Here is a 15,767-nt window from a genome sequence, read left to right as displayed (position 1 = left end):
GAAAATCAGCAAGGAAACAGTGGCTTTGAGTGACACAATAGACCAGATGGATCTAACTGATATATTCAGAATACTGCATCCTAAACAGCAGAGTACACATTCTCTCAAGTGTACATGGAACATTCTCCAGAAGAAATCACAGGCCACAAAACAAGTCTCAACAAATTCAAAAAGATAAAAGTCATACCATACCTCTTTGACTATAACACAATGAACTAGAAATCAACCACAAGAAAAAATATGGAAGGAACACAGACACAAGAAGGTTAAATAAAATGCTACTAAACAATGAATGGATCAACCAACCAATCAAAGAGGAAATTAAAAAATATATGGAGACAAATGAAAATGAAAACACAACAGTCCTGGGGCACCTGGGTAGCTCAGTTGGTTAAGTGTCCAACTCTTGGTTTCAGCTCAGGTCCTGATCTAATGGACTATGAGGTTGAGCCCTGCATTAGGCTCAAACTCAGCAGGAGTATGCTTGGATATTCTCTCCCTCTTTTGCTTTTTTCCACTCATGCTCTCTCTCTCTCTCTCTCTCTCTCAAATAAACGAAGGAAGGAAGGAAGGAAGGAAAGAAGAAAGGAAGGAAGGAAGGAAACACAATAGTCCCATATCCTTGGGATACAACAAAGGGTGTTCTAAGAAGGAAGTTTATAGCATTACAGGCCTACCTCAAGAAGCAAGGAACATCTCAAATAAATAACCTAATCTTACACATAAAGGAATGAGAAAAAGAAGAGCAAAAAAGTCCAAAACTAGCAGAAGGAAGGAAATAATAAAGATCAGAGCCAAAATAAACAAAATAGAAACTAAAAAAAGCAATGAAACATCAATGAAATGAGGAGCTGCTTCTTTGAAAAGATCAACAAAATCAATAAGGCTTTAACTAGACTAATAAAAAACAGGACTCAAAATCATGAATGAAAGAGGAGAAATAACAACTGATATCACAGAAATGCAAGAGATTGTAAGAAAGTATTATGAAAAAATATATGCCCCAAAAATGGCAACCTAGAAGAAATGGATAAAGTCCTAGAAATATATAACCTCCCCAAATTGAATCAGGTATAAACAGAAAATGTGAACAGGCCAATTACCTGCAATGAAATTTAATCAATAATCACAAAACTATCAGTGAACAGGAAGTCCAGAGCCAGACAGCCTCACCGGTGAATTCTACCAAACATGTGAAGAAGAGAAAAGCATAAAAAGCATTTGACAAAGTACAAAATCCATTCATGATAAAAACTCTCAACAAAGTAGGCTAGAGTGAACACACCTCAACATAATAAAAGCCATCTTTGAAAAAAACCACAGCTAATATCATACTCAATGTTGGAAAACTGAGAGAATTTCCCCTAAGGTCAAGAAAAAGAGGTGTCCACTTTCACCACTATTAAACACAAGAAGTCCTGGCCACAGCAATCATATAATAAAAAGAAATAAAAGACATCCAAACTGGTAGGGAAGAAGTAAAACTCAGACTATTTGCACCCAACATAATTATATGCACAGAAAGCCCTAAAAACTCTACTAAAAAACTCTAGAATTGATAAATGATTTCAGTAAGTTGTCAGGATAAAAATAATGTGGCATTTTTATGTACTAATAATGAAGCAAGAGAAAGAGAAATTAATAAAACAATCTCATCTACAATTACACCAATAATAATAAAATATCTAGGATAAACTTAGTCAAGGAGGTGAAAGACCTGTACTCTGAAAACTGTAACACACAGATGAAAGATACTGAAGAAGAAACAAACAAATAAAAAGATATCCCATGCTCATGGATTAGAAGAACAAATGTTAAAATGTCCATACAACCGAAAGCAATCTACAGATTTAAGGCAATCTCTGTCAAAATAGCAACAACATTTTTTACAGTACTAGAACAAACGATGCTAAAAAACTGTGTGGAACCACAAAAGACCCCAAATAGCCAAAACAATCTTAAAAAGAAAAACAAAGCTAGAGATATCACAATTCCAGAATTCAATATATACTATAAAGCTGTTGTAATCAATACAGTATGGTACTGCCACAGAAAAAGACCCACAGATCAACGGAATAGAATAGAAAGCCCAGAAATAAACCCACAATTATTTGGTCAATTAATCTTTGACAAAGGAGAAAATAATATGCAATGGGAAAAAGACAGTCTCTTGAACAAATGGTGCTGGAAAAACTGGACAGCTCCAAGCAGAAGACTAAAACTGGACCACTGACTTACACCATACACAAAATAAACTCAAAATGGATTAAGGATTAAATGTAGACCTAAAACCATAAAAATGCTGGAAGAGAGCACAGGATGTAATATCTCTAACATTGGCCAGAGCAACATTTTTCTAGATATGTCTCCTGAGGCAAGGGAAATAAAAGCAAAAATAAACTATTGGGACTATGTCGAAATAAAAAGTTTCTGCACATCAAAGGAAACAAACAAAAAAAACCAAGACAACCTACTGAATGGGAGAAGATATTTGTAAATGACATTCCCAAAGACAAGTTAGTCTCCAAAATAGATAAATAACTTACACAACTCAAAACAATCCAATTTAAAAATGGGCAGGAGAAGTGAACAGACATTTTTCCAAAGAAAACATACAGTTGGCCAACATGAAAAGATGCTCAACATCACTCATCATCAGAGAAATGCAAATCAAAACCACAATGAGATGCCACCTCTCACCTGTGAGAATGGCTACAGTCAAAAACACAAGGAACAAGTGTTGATGAGGATGTGGAGAAACAGGAACCCTCATGCACTATTGATGAGAATGCAAACTGGTACAGCCACTGTGGAAAAGAGTATGGGGTGGTCGGGGACACCGGGGTGGCTTTGTTGGTTTAGCAGCTGCCTTTGGCTTGGGTCATGATCTCAGGGTCTGAGGTTTGGGCCCCGTGTTGGGCTCCTTGCTCGATGGGGAGCCTGCTTCTCCCTCTACCTGCCATTCCTTCTCCTTTCTCTCTCCCTCTCTTTGTCAAATAAATAAATAAAATCTAAAAAAAAAAAAAAAAGAATATAAAGATTCCTCAAAAATTTTTAAAATAGAATTTCCATGTGACCCAGTAATGATACTACTGGGTATTTACCAAAAGAATATGAAAACTCTAATGTAAAAAGATACACGCATCCCTATGTTTGTTTCAATGTTATTTACAATAGCCAAATTATGGAAGCAGCCCAAATGTCAATCAATAGATGAGTGGATAAAGAAGTGACATATATATATACTTACTTCATTTAGCAGTATACTCCCTACATCCATCCATATCATGGCAAATGACAAGATTTCATTCTTTTTTATGGCCTAGAAATATTTCATATTCAATATACTGCTACGTGAAATAAGTCAGTCAAAGACAAATACCATACGATTTCACTCATATGTGAAATTTAAGGGGAAAAAAAAAAGCAAAGAAGAGACAAAACAAACCAAAAAACAGACTCTAAACAGTAGAGAACAAAGGGATGGTTACCAGAGGGAAGGTGGGTAGAGGGATGGATGAAATAGGTGAAGAGTTACGAGTACTCTCACCATGGGTGATCACTGAGTCATGTACAGAATTGTTGAATCACTATATTGTACACCCAAAACTAATACAACACTGTATGTTAACTATATATAACTAAAATTTAAAAAAAGCAATCAATTCAATTTTACTATTTAAAGTCACTAACTTTCTTTTTTAAATGCCTTGTTTCTTTTTGCCCAGTCCTTTACATCTACTATATGATTTGGAATACTTTAAGGAAGGAGAGGAAACAATCTTGTGAATAAAGTAAAATACGCTTCTACTTAAGGCTTACAAATACGGACATTTTAATATTCTCGCCCTTTGCTATTTAAAAACACTGTGTTTTGGGGCACTGGGGTAGCTCAGTCAGTCGGTTAAGCATCTGCCTTCAGCTCAGGTCCTGATCCTGGGGTCCTGGGATCGAATCCCAAGCTGGGCTCTCTGCTCAGTGGGAGTCTGCTTCTCCCTCTGCCCCTCACCTCTGCTTGTGCTTGCCCACTCTCTCTCAAATAAATAAAAGCTTTAAAAAAAATAAAAAGCATTGTGATTTAAAGGGGGCAGGAGAAGCTTATCAAGAAAGGATGTTCCATTTTACGTGTAAATTCAAGGGAACTCAGACTTGATTCATTGTTAGATTAACCTTGAAATCTCTACATTTTCCCAGCCAGATGAATGTGTGCTACTGCAATAGTGTCTGTAAGGTACAGAAAAGAAAATGAAGGGAACATGTTGGGAAAAGCATTGGCATTCAAGGGGAGAATAGAAAAAAGTTAAGGATAGATTTCAAAAGTCTCCAGTAGGATTCAAGAAGGCAACATTACAAAAGTGGGGTGCCTTCTGAATGCAATTCATAAATTACTGAAAAAGCAACTCAGTAACAAATTAGAAGCCGATAATAAATAAAATACTTTCCATTTTCTGATAAACATTGAAAGATTATAATAAAACCAATCACATAGATGAATTTTTAGCTCAAGCAAACAAGGAAAAAAAGAATGATGTCCCAACATGATTTATGATTAAGGGATTAAAAAACATCTGCCTCCTTTTCTCAGTGCTCCTGAATGTTAGCCAAAGTTTTGCTATTATAATAAGCTGGTGTATTTTTCTCCACTCCAGCTCACTCTCTCCTTCTATCTCATTTCTCCTTGCCTGTAAGAAATTGAGGTTCTAATAAGGTCTTTGAAAAGAAATGGGGTTGGAAGAGGAAAAGGAAGAATAAAAATGAAGACATCCAGGAGAAGCCTGGGTTGTGCTATAAATATTGGGTTCATGGAATGAGTTCTGAGCACCCAGGCACCAGGGATGGCAAATGACAGAGATCAGGAGTAGAGCATATTGGGTATTAGGATGGGCTTTAGAACCAGATATCAGGTTAGCTTTGAATCCAAGTTACGCTGTTACTACATGACCATGGACAAAGTGTTTAACTGTTCAGAAGCTTTCTTAGCTGGAAATGGCATCATGTGCATTGTGCCTGGGATTGAGAGGGCCTGGTACACAGAAACACTCCCTGCCTAGTAGCCATTAATGATGTTCTCTTGACTGAGGACCTATTATGCCCTTGATGATTGGACTTTGCCTCTAGAGCCCTTTGATCCAGCAGGCAGATTACTTTGGCTTCTCTGAGAAGCTGGTGAAGGGCATCATAGTGGGGGGTCTCTTCCCATCACCACCACCCAGCTAGGCCAGAGTAAATGTCCTTAGTACATGGGTGGCTCTCAGTTCTTCCCTAGAGTTTCATTCCAAATCCCACATGAGATGTCCTTAACAGAGCTTGAATTCTTGGCTCACTAATGCAGACCATTTTTTAGTAACCAAGGAAAATTTCACTGAGATTTCAGCTTTTCTGACTCATACTTTGTCACTATCACCTTTCTCTTTTATTCTAAATTCCAGCATTAAACCAGGTTTGTGAAGTTAGTAAATTGGATGGCATTCCTACCATCTCTTAACCTTTAGTTGTTCTTTAGGTAATGCTGAAAACCAGTAACATTTCAATTTAATGTTGCACAACAGCACAATTGCAGCCTTCAAAATTGGGGCCAAAGATCTGCACTTTATGTATTTGGATGGTGGCTTTTCTCTATAGACACTGCTCTGGGAGTTTCTGTAGATCTATGGAAGATCTTTCATTCTGCTTCCCTACCCGGGTTCCTGGGCAGGAAGCCCTCGATAAACTGCAAGTTTTAGGCCTTCCTTGAGGACTGTTTCAGGCTTCTATGAGGGCTCCTGTTTTCCTGAGGCAGAACAATACGGCCCCACAAATCTTAAATAAGATCATCTGAGAAAGAAATCATGTTTAAAAGCAAGTGTTCCTTTTCTTTTGACAGGTCCTAATTAGCTTTTGGTGGCCATTACAAAGAAAAAAAAAAAAAGGAGTGGCTAGAAATTATTTTATGCCATGTCATTTAAATAATTACAGTGTTTATTTCAACTCACCATGTAAACTGATTAATAGGCAAATCCTTTTGTCATCTACAACATGGAAATTTAAATTCCAGTGTGTTGTTGGAATATGGCATTAAGAGAAATCAAACTAGAAATTGTACAATCGTATTCTTTTTAATAAGTCTTGCTAATTTATCAGGGTATTTTTAGACTGCTAATTTAGCATTTATATGATAGAGGTAAAGAATATCTGAGCACAAAATGTTTCCTAATTCAAAAAGTACATGTGAAATGAACAAAGTTCAGTATAAAACATAATAAATGTTGAGAATATTTCCACATTTTCCTAGTTTATAATTGTAAAATTAAATTATTTCTTTAATTTTTAATTTGAAATTTTTTTGGAAAACAAAGTTGTTTTATATTTGCTATTTGGAACTTCTTTTTTAAATGATTTTCATTTGCTCCTGACACAATCTATTGTCCTTATTGCTGTTTTGCATATGTGAGTCTTGGGCATAGAAACTGTTCTTGAGCTGGTTTTTATCAAGTGTGGGTCATTATGAAATAGTCACTCTCAAATGATACTTAATGGAACTTAAAAGCAGAAAATAAACCACAAATAGGGAGGCCCCTTGATGGGCCTTGATTGCCTCCAAGCACTATGCCTGCAGCGTGTGTGCCTGCACGTGTGCAAGATGGGCAAATGTGTGTATTAAGAGGGGGGTATGTTGTGTGTGCCTGGCATACAGGAGAGCATATGAGTCCATCTCCTCTACTGCTAGTGTCTCAGAAATACAAAAACAGTCTCTATAAGAAGCTTAGCCAGATACCAAAACTACCTTAAGATTAAAAACAGAAATAAGAGCTGATCTAAAACTGATCCTATTATGCTCCGCTATCTCTCCCCCAAGCCACTGAAAACCCTCATTAGGTTTATAACATGGTGAGTTTGGAGGGAAGACCAGTACTGACACAGTCTTCAAAGGGAAGAGTCACAACTGTGGCAGCGCCAGCTATTGGGCTGTCACTTGCTCTCCAGCCAGCGTTGAGCTGAATTCACATTAAAGTGTGCCATGTGTATTTCATTCAAGCTCCAGAGAATTGGAATTCCTGCCAGTACCACCCAGTAAGCCCCTGAAGAAGCAGCTGCTTGATCCAGGATGTGCTTACATCCGTGCAGAACTGCTCCAAGAATTTTTCCCACCTGGCACTTACCATTTGAATATCAAGCATCTATGAGGTGTCCCAGGTCCTCCAGGACCCCCAAGTACTGGCAATGGTCCTCACAGGACCCAGAGGCAAATGCATGGGAATAGATCCTGCCATGAGATCTTTCCTCAGCTTTAAAAAAAAAATCAACTTGATAGTTAACAAACTCTTTCTGGATGGGAGTAATGTAGAAGAATTGAAAGTGTATCAAATTTTCCATGCCCTGTGCTTTCCCTCTAGAGAAGACATTACAAGTACTTACTTATAGCCCCCACTAGATTATAAGCTTGATGAGGACACATACTGCATCTGTCTCATTCTTTACTCTCTCCTGCTCCTGTCATATAAAACTGCTCATTAAATGTTTCTTCAATAAGTGAATGAGATGGGAGAAGATTTCATGGAAAAGGTAGAACTTGTATTGTCTTTGGAAGGATATTGAGGGTTGGTATAAGATAATGAAGAAATATGTCATAGATAAAAAGAAAATAGGAATTCCAAAATGGAGGCAAAAAAGAGAAATGAATTCCACATTTTGAACACTAGTTTGTGCACTGTTGGGGCAGGTGTAGCAGACAATTCTTGATGAATGACTACAGAGGCTTGAAGTACAGCATAACAAGTATTTAGGCAAGGGAACCATGAAAGCCCCAGGAGTGAATACCATCTCAGAGAATGGGTGTGAGGCAGGAGGGCTGGCGAAGCATCTTGGCGTGAAGTCCACAAAGACTGAACAATAAGATTCAGAGACCAGAAGAGAGAAAGAGAGAGAGTAACCCAAAAGGTAGATTAAGGATATCCTTATCATTTAAGGATCAAGAAGACTGTTTCTTTTATCTCCCTCTCATATCACCAGCTGGCAGGGCGTCTTGCTGCTGGCTACCTGGTAGTCTTCCCTTGAGCCAGGGTTTGGGGACATGGTACAACACCTACACACTCACTCTTGGACAAGTTACTTTACCTCTCCGAAATTCAGATTTCTCAGTAAAGTTGGGATGACACCTGCCTCTTGGAATTGGGATAAAAGTGTTAAATGTGATAAGGCATCTAAAACACCAAACACACAGTCCCTGACATATCACAGAACAGACTGATGATAGATAGATAGATAGATATAGATACATATATAGTTATAAATATAAATATAGGTAGATAGATAGATACAAATATCGTTTTCTTTCTCCCACTTAACCACTTAGTCCTTAGAAGACAAGTTTAAGACCTCGCTTAGCCACTACATTGACGTGTGATCCTGTGCCTCAATTTCCTCACTGAGGAAACATGAGGGAATAGGATGGTCTATCTCTAGCTCTAAAATTCTCTAATTCCCAGGATGCAAGGAGGAATGGTTGGGGATCACATTTTTAAGCTTTTTAAGAATGTTATTTCTCAGGAGAGGCGAAAAATTACAAAATAACTATTCTTCTCTTAGCCTCTTTACTAAACTGTAAGAATGCCATGACAGTACTTTCTGATCTTCTTCCTCACACAGGTAATGGATGTGTCCGTGAGGCTTAATTCTTAGGAGAATCACCCATGAGTGAAGGGAAGGACATGAGAGAAACTCCCTACTTTCCCTCGAGGCCCTGGAAAGTTAAGTGTGTCAGCTTGGACAGAAACACTGGAGTGAATCATGAAAGCACAGGTGGTAGCTATAAATGCTGAGAGGAAGGATATCAAATGCAGAGTTGGCATTACACTGAAAGCACATTTCTACACAAATCTTCATGGTGTTAGTTTAGTAAGTGTACTATCTCCAAAGCCATAGGCTTTTATAACAATTATGTCACCAACCACACTTACCACCTCTCCTCACCCCCGCCCAGCCCAAGACTCTGCCTCAGGCAAGGGCCTAAGCAACCCATGGTGAAATGCTTCAGTGCCTGGCTCCTACTGTCCCTCCCACCAGATAATGACGACTTTCGTGATGCTGGCCTTGTTCTTTGGGTCCCGCCACAGCCCTCTTAGGATGGGGTCTTACATAGAGAGAGCACTCAGAAATGCAGGGTAAATTGAATAAAAGGTAGGAGGCATGCCCCCAAAGTCCTAGTCACCCTCAGTAATGACTAACAGTATGAAGCTATCTAAGCCTTTTTAGAATTTGTTTCATATTTTCAGCCTGTATGAGTTTAGATAATTAGTGACAGAGTACTTCCATTCTTTTGTTTTGAACAGTTCTTTCTGCTTTGAAGCATCTCCTCAAGAAGTGCTGGGTCTGGGGCACCTGGGTGGCTCAGTGGGTTAAAGCCTCTGCCGTCAGCTCAGGTCATGATCTCAGGGTCCTGGGATTGGGCCCTGCATCAGGCTCTCTTCTCAGCAGGGAGCCTGCTTCCCCCTCTCTCTTTGCCTGCCTCTCTGCCTACTTGTGATCTGTCAAATAAATAAATAAAATCTTAAAAAAAAAAAAGAAGCAGCAGCAGCACTGGGTCTGATGGGAGAGGTAGCAGATGCATAAATAGAAATTACAGAGCAGACGGTGAATCATCATAAATAAAGTAAAAAAAAAAACACTGTGAATTAAAGGAGAAGGTGATGTTACAGGAAACAGAAAGGTTTCGTGGACTGAGGGTATTTGTGTGAAGATTCTGAGTAATAGAAAGAAAAAGAGCAAGATGACATCTTAAGCAAATTATAGAGCCTGAGCAAGGCATGAGGGCAGAAAGGGAAGAACACATCCTGAAAGGAACTAGTCATATTAAATGTAGGCTACTTAGATAAATTAAGTTAAATGTAGGCTGGGGATTGTAAGGGTTAAGGCAGAAGCACAGGCTGAAGTTTTATCGTGAAGAGATTTTATTTACTATTCAATTATGTAAGCCACAATATTTTAGCAGGAAGAACAGGATCAAAGTTTAGGAATACTAACCTGAAAATTGGACTGAAAAAGAAAACATCTGGATTCTGGGGCTCTCACTAGAAGAGTAAGTGTCTTGCTCCCCAGAGTGTGGTAGGTAACCAGCAGCTTTGGCCCCACCTGGAGCTTGTTAGGAATGTGGAAACGGGTTGTTCCAGGCCTACAGAATCAGAATCTATATTTGAACGGGATCCCCGGGTGAACAACATGCTTATTAAGATATAAGTAGCACTGGTCAAAGGAGGGCTGAGGAGAGCCTGAACATAAGCAGCTGCTCAAAGATGATTGAGGAGACCAAGAAGAGATGCGGAGAGGCAATGCAAGCCATCTAGGGCATTTGAGGCTTTGCACTGGGACCGAGAATGGTGGGGTCCTTCTCAGTAAGGAAAGGATGTAGAGCTCATAGGATGATAGGAAAGGTGAAATTATGCCTTCACTTACAGAGGTGGAGGAGCCTTCAGGAAATACCTAGGTATAGAAGCCCAGATGGTATTTGGAGCACATTGGATTACAAAGTCCTTTTATAGACATTTAAAGATGTTAAAAGAAAGCAAAAGAAAAGAAAAAAGAAAAGAAAATCAACTGTAGCGTTGGAATAGAATAAGAAAATGTCAGAACTCAAACGGTAACACAGATAACATAGATGTCATCTAGTTCAACCCTCTCTTGTAATGGGAGGTGTTGTAGGCCCAGGAAGGGGAAGTGATTTTGACAAGTGACACAGAAAAAACTACCTCATCCAGATACTTGTCACCTGACTGCCAACCCAAGGTTTATTCCACGTCACTGTTACTCTAAAAGTTTTGGCCTTTTTTTCTAGGAATGCCGAAACTGGCTTCCAGGAAAATATGGCTAGAAATCCCAAAAGAATCAATGGAAATCTTAGCAAATGCCTCAGCAAAAAAAAACTTCATGAATTCTGTAAACTAGCCACCTTGTGTGGTTCACAGACTTCAGTCAGGTTTTAGGGTTACTTCAGAACATACTTAGTATTAGCATACCAAGACCAACTCTATACTGGGAAGTTTATTATATGATAATCATATTGACTAGAATTTATATAGCACTTACCATGTGCCTGGGACTCTAGTATGTATGTGTGTGTGTGTGTGTGTGTGTGTATACATATATATATATATGCATATGTATATGGACTTACTTAATACAACAAGTACATGAAATAGGCACTAACCCTCTCCTCCATTTTACAGATAGAGAATCTGAGGCACAAACACATTAAATAACCTATCCATGGTCACACAATGAGTAAGTGATGCTGCTAAGATTCAAACAGGCAACAGCTTAGGAGGAGATCAGATGTTTTTCCTCTTTTTCATATAAAACTGTAGAACTTTCGGCAAGCATCAGTTCTGACTCCACAGGCTGTTGGGCTAACAGAAGTGCTTGGCTTGGGGTCATGCATTAGACTATATCCTCTTTGGTTAATCCATGTGCAGTGCTGATCTAACACTGGCTTCTATCCAGTGATGTTAATCCACTTCCATATCCTTTTTAACGCTTTTCAGTCCCATTATCTTGAGGTCATTTCTAGTGACCACCTTAATGTGTTTGCCTCTCAGTGTGTTTCAGTAACAGGACTGCTTCTATTGTTTTCCAAGGACAAAGACTTCTTAACTGGGTTTTCCCTTCTTCATCTTTGGAGTTGAGATATCTGTTTCCGGGGAGTTGAGTTTCCTTAGATGGAAGTTAGGCGCACTGGCTGTGATTGTCTCCCTCTTTCCATCCTGAGGAAGATTCTTCCAGCGTGCCACCTGTGCCTCCTTTGCAGCATTGTTTGGTAACCATGCTCCGACTGTGTTTCCCTTGGAAGATGCTGGCACAGCTTCCCTGAAATAAATCCTCCCAGCTGGAGAGAGAGCCTGGGCTGAGGGCGGGGTGCAGAAGCAGAGACTCTCTTATGGGGACCTTCATTAATGGCCTTGTGGGTTGCCTTGATTTTCCACACGTCTGACCAAGTCAATTTCCTGTCTTGGATCTCTTTCCTTCTTGTCAAATCCCAAGTTTTCTGCTCTTCATTCTTGGCCTGCCTGTGTGGGTGATTGATTTTAATTATTCTGCTTGAAATGTACCAAGTGCTTGCCTTCTGGAAAAGAGTCTGGAGCAGTGTCAGAAGAAGGACCCAAAGTTTAGTTTCCCCAAATTATAAAACAAAGTCTATTTTCTTCCCTTCTTCCCTCTCATCTTTTTTTCTTTAAAAAAAAAAAAAAGAAAGAGAAAAAGAATTTATATACAATGAAATTGACCTTTTAAATCTATGATTCTCTGACTTTGAGCAAATATAGAGTCATGTAAGCAAATGTAGAGTCATAATTAATTCTTTTTTTTAAAATTCCAACTCTTAGAACAAAATATCAAACAAACATGCTAATACTCTGTATCATAATAAAACTATTATTAGCATAAGACTTGGTGGATTTTCTTCCCTTAGGATTGTTATTCAAAACATTTTAAACATTGCAATATTTTGTTTCTCTTTAAGAGGACTTTCTAGTTCCTGAATATGCAGATATAAATAAACAAGATTAACATTTTCATGGTCGAATACAGTTGATTCTACCAAGTGTACCTTTAAATTTCTTGGACTAGTGAGTATGAATGGTGTTTTGATTATTCATTTTGAAGAATCTTGCTTTTATTACTTTGAGCAGTTACTTATTTAGGGCAAGATAGGTAAATCTTATCCAGCTGAGAAATGATGTTTACATTTCATAATGTAAAAAACAATGTTGTGAAAACAAAATAAGGGACACAAATGTGGTCAACTTTGACTCTCATGTCGAACCACAATTTCCAAACTTGGGGAAAAGTAATCAGCATATGAGAATGTGGCTAAGGGGAACAATCTGTTTTCAGCTTTATATTTGAAGCCAAAAAATATAGAGTAAAAAAGAATTTGATTAATGAAGAATAATCTGTATGATTCTGAATGGCAAAACCTAAAAGCTCAGAAAGTCAACTCAAATAGTCTTGACTTTTAAGTTCTTGAGAAAAAATATTTTTTCCTTAGATTTCTTTACTGAAGAGTCTTTGCACACTCCATCCGTTTCTTCCTCCCACCTCTCATTCTCCAAAACCCAGCTGAGAGAAATCTTTCTCTGAAAAGCAGTTCTGATTCTCAGGGTAGAATTAGCCATTCTCTCATCTGTGTTCAGCTCAGACATCTTCTAGAGATAACCATCATGTGCAACAAACCTCTCTTTATAAGTCTGTCTCCCTCCTTGAGCGTGGTAATGGCTTATGCACTCTTGTTTTGACAGAGGCCTAGCAAAGAACCCACTTGTTGATGAATGAAAAATGAATGAAAAAATATCACTGAGCAGTTAATTAAATGGCCAATATTCATACTCATTTAAATTAACATTGTTAGGCACAGCAAGATGTTGGGAATACAATGATGAACAAAAAATTGTCTTGGTCCTTGCCCTTGTGGTGCTTACAGTCTGGTGAGGGAGAAGAATAATAATAAATATCAATTTCAGAGAGAGGTTTTTTTTTATGATTGGTGGAATGCATTTTAAATCAAGAGGGTTAATATAACTTGTATTACCATTTTTATGGCACTACTAAGTTTTTTTTTAAAGATTTTATTTATTTATTTGACAGATATTGAGATCACAAGTAGGCAGAGAGGTAGGCAGAGAGTCTGATGCGGTACTCGATCTCCCCACTGAGCAGAGAGTCCGATGTGGTACTCGATCCCAGGACCCCGAGATCATGACCTGAGCCGAAGGCAGAGGCTTAACCCAGTGAGCCACCCAGACACCCTGGCACTACTAAGTTTTGATATTACTCTGATGAGATTTTAGTTTCAGCAAAGAGCTACTAAATATGACACTAACATAATCAGAAAATATTTGGGTGTTTTTATTTCTTGGGTTTTCTTGTTTGAGTTATTAAGTTACAATATATAAATATTGAGTTTCATGTATTTAATATCAATGAAATCTTTGTAAAGAGAACAAAAAAGTCAGGTTAGAAGATGGCAGTTCTAATTCTAGGTCTGCCACTAAGCAACTCTGTGTCTTTAATTGTTAACAGATCTCTCTCTTCTCAGCATACAGAGCTCTAAGAAAGGATGTTATGAGGCCTAGATAAAAACTGCAAAATCTAATAAATTTAAAAATACAATGATACTATAAATTTTAGAGAAGTTATCCAATTCAAGTAAGGGAGTATTTATTGAGTGTCTTCTCTGTTAGGCACACTGGACCACGTAACATAAATGAGGGATCTGAGAATAGGAGCTACTCTGTAGAGGGAGAAAAAGGAGTTTGAGTCTAGATTTTTTTTTTTTAAAGAATTAACTACAATTTGTTTGGGAGAAGGGGAGAGGAAAGAAAAGGTCCAAATGGAATTTAGTTTTCTCTTTTAATTTATACTTTGAGTTCTTGAAGGAAAATTTTGAGATACTTCTTGACATTTCCACAGTGCCCATAGTTGCAGGGGCTGTCCACTTAGAGTTAGGAATCCCTACTGCAGATAGAATCAGAGGAAATTATAAGTTACTCTTCAAGGTTTTAAGCAACTTTCATCTTGAGAATGTATCACATAGAAATAGTGTCAGCATTGATGTTGTTAGCTTCAGCGGACAAATGAGGGTCTTCAAACAGGCCATTCGATGGAGAAGGTAAGCTTCTAAGGCGGAATTCCTTAGTAGAGCAGGTGGGAGGAAAAAATAAACAAGCTTTAACCACCAGAGAGCCTTCTATTTATATTTTTGTTACATACTGGAATTTGATACTAAATTAAACTTACATGAGTGCAAGTGAAAAAATAAAACTACTACTTCAACCTAATACCATTTACTCTATAAATTCTGGTGAGATTTGAAAATCTCTGGAAGGTTGAGGCATGACAGGCTTGATGTTGAAAACTTGCCTTTGAGACCCAATCCATACATTACATTGTAGCCACAGCTGCATGTGCTACATATAGTGACATCAATAGAATGGGATGCTAGTGCCTTTCTCTTCAAAAGGCTTGAGTTATATTTATGATGACATTTCTGTAAACTAGTGGTTTGCTTGGCTGATCTAGTAACTTGCATTCAAATCAGTCAAATGTTGATGGCAAACTTTGTCTTTAGAAAATAGTCCAATTAAGGAGTTCCACCAAAATGGCAGAGGAGTGGGAAGACTCTGTTTCAATCCTTTCGACTGGCCCCTGACTTTAGCTAGAAATCTACCAAGTCACTCTAAACACCCACGAAATCAGCCTAAGATGTAAGATTATGTGTCTGGATCTCTACAGGGGCAGAGAATCATCAGTTGAGAGGTACAAAAGACAGAGCTGGGATTGCACAGACAGATATTGGAGGGTAAACAGAAGGGGGAGGGAGCCACTAGAAGCTAGCCACTGGAAAGCAACATGCCAGTGCAAAAGTGCTCTGCTCTTGGGGACCAATGATAGTTGGGAGCCCGGTGGCTGTGTGAGATGGGAAGGGACTGATAACAGTGCTCAGACAGAACAAAGGTTTTAAGGGACAACTGCTGGGACCAAGTGGCCGCAGGCACAGACCTACGGTTCCCAGGACTGACCAGAGCAGATGCCCACCCATGGCTGAGAGAACCCAGTGCAGAACTGAGTCAGTGATCCCTGGGCTGGCCATGGCTGTTACTGCAACTCCCTCTGCTGCTGCAGCTGCAGCTGAGAGGACCCAGTTTGGACTGGAGACGATGGTCCTGGAACAGCAGCTGTAGGGGCCAGGCTCACCTGGACGGGTATTACTCATGGTTTTGGTGGCATGGGGTACAGAGACA

Source organism: Enhydra lutris, unplaced genomic scaffold (genome assembly GCF_002288905.1).
Source record: "Enhydra lutris kenyoni isolate GAN:26980312 unplaced genomic scaffold, ASM228890v2 scaffoldscaffold9, whole genome shotgun sequence".
In the NCBI taxonomy this organism is placed as follows: Eukaryota; Metazoa; Chordata; class Mammalia; order Carnivora; family Mustelidae; genus Enhydra; species Enhydra lutris.
The sequence above is the reverse complement of the archived record's forward strand: the minus strand, read 5'-3'. Positions refer to the sequence as shown.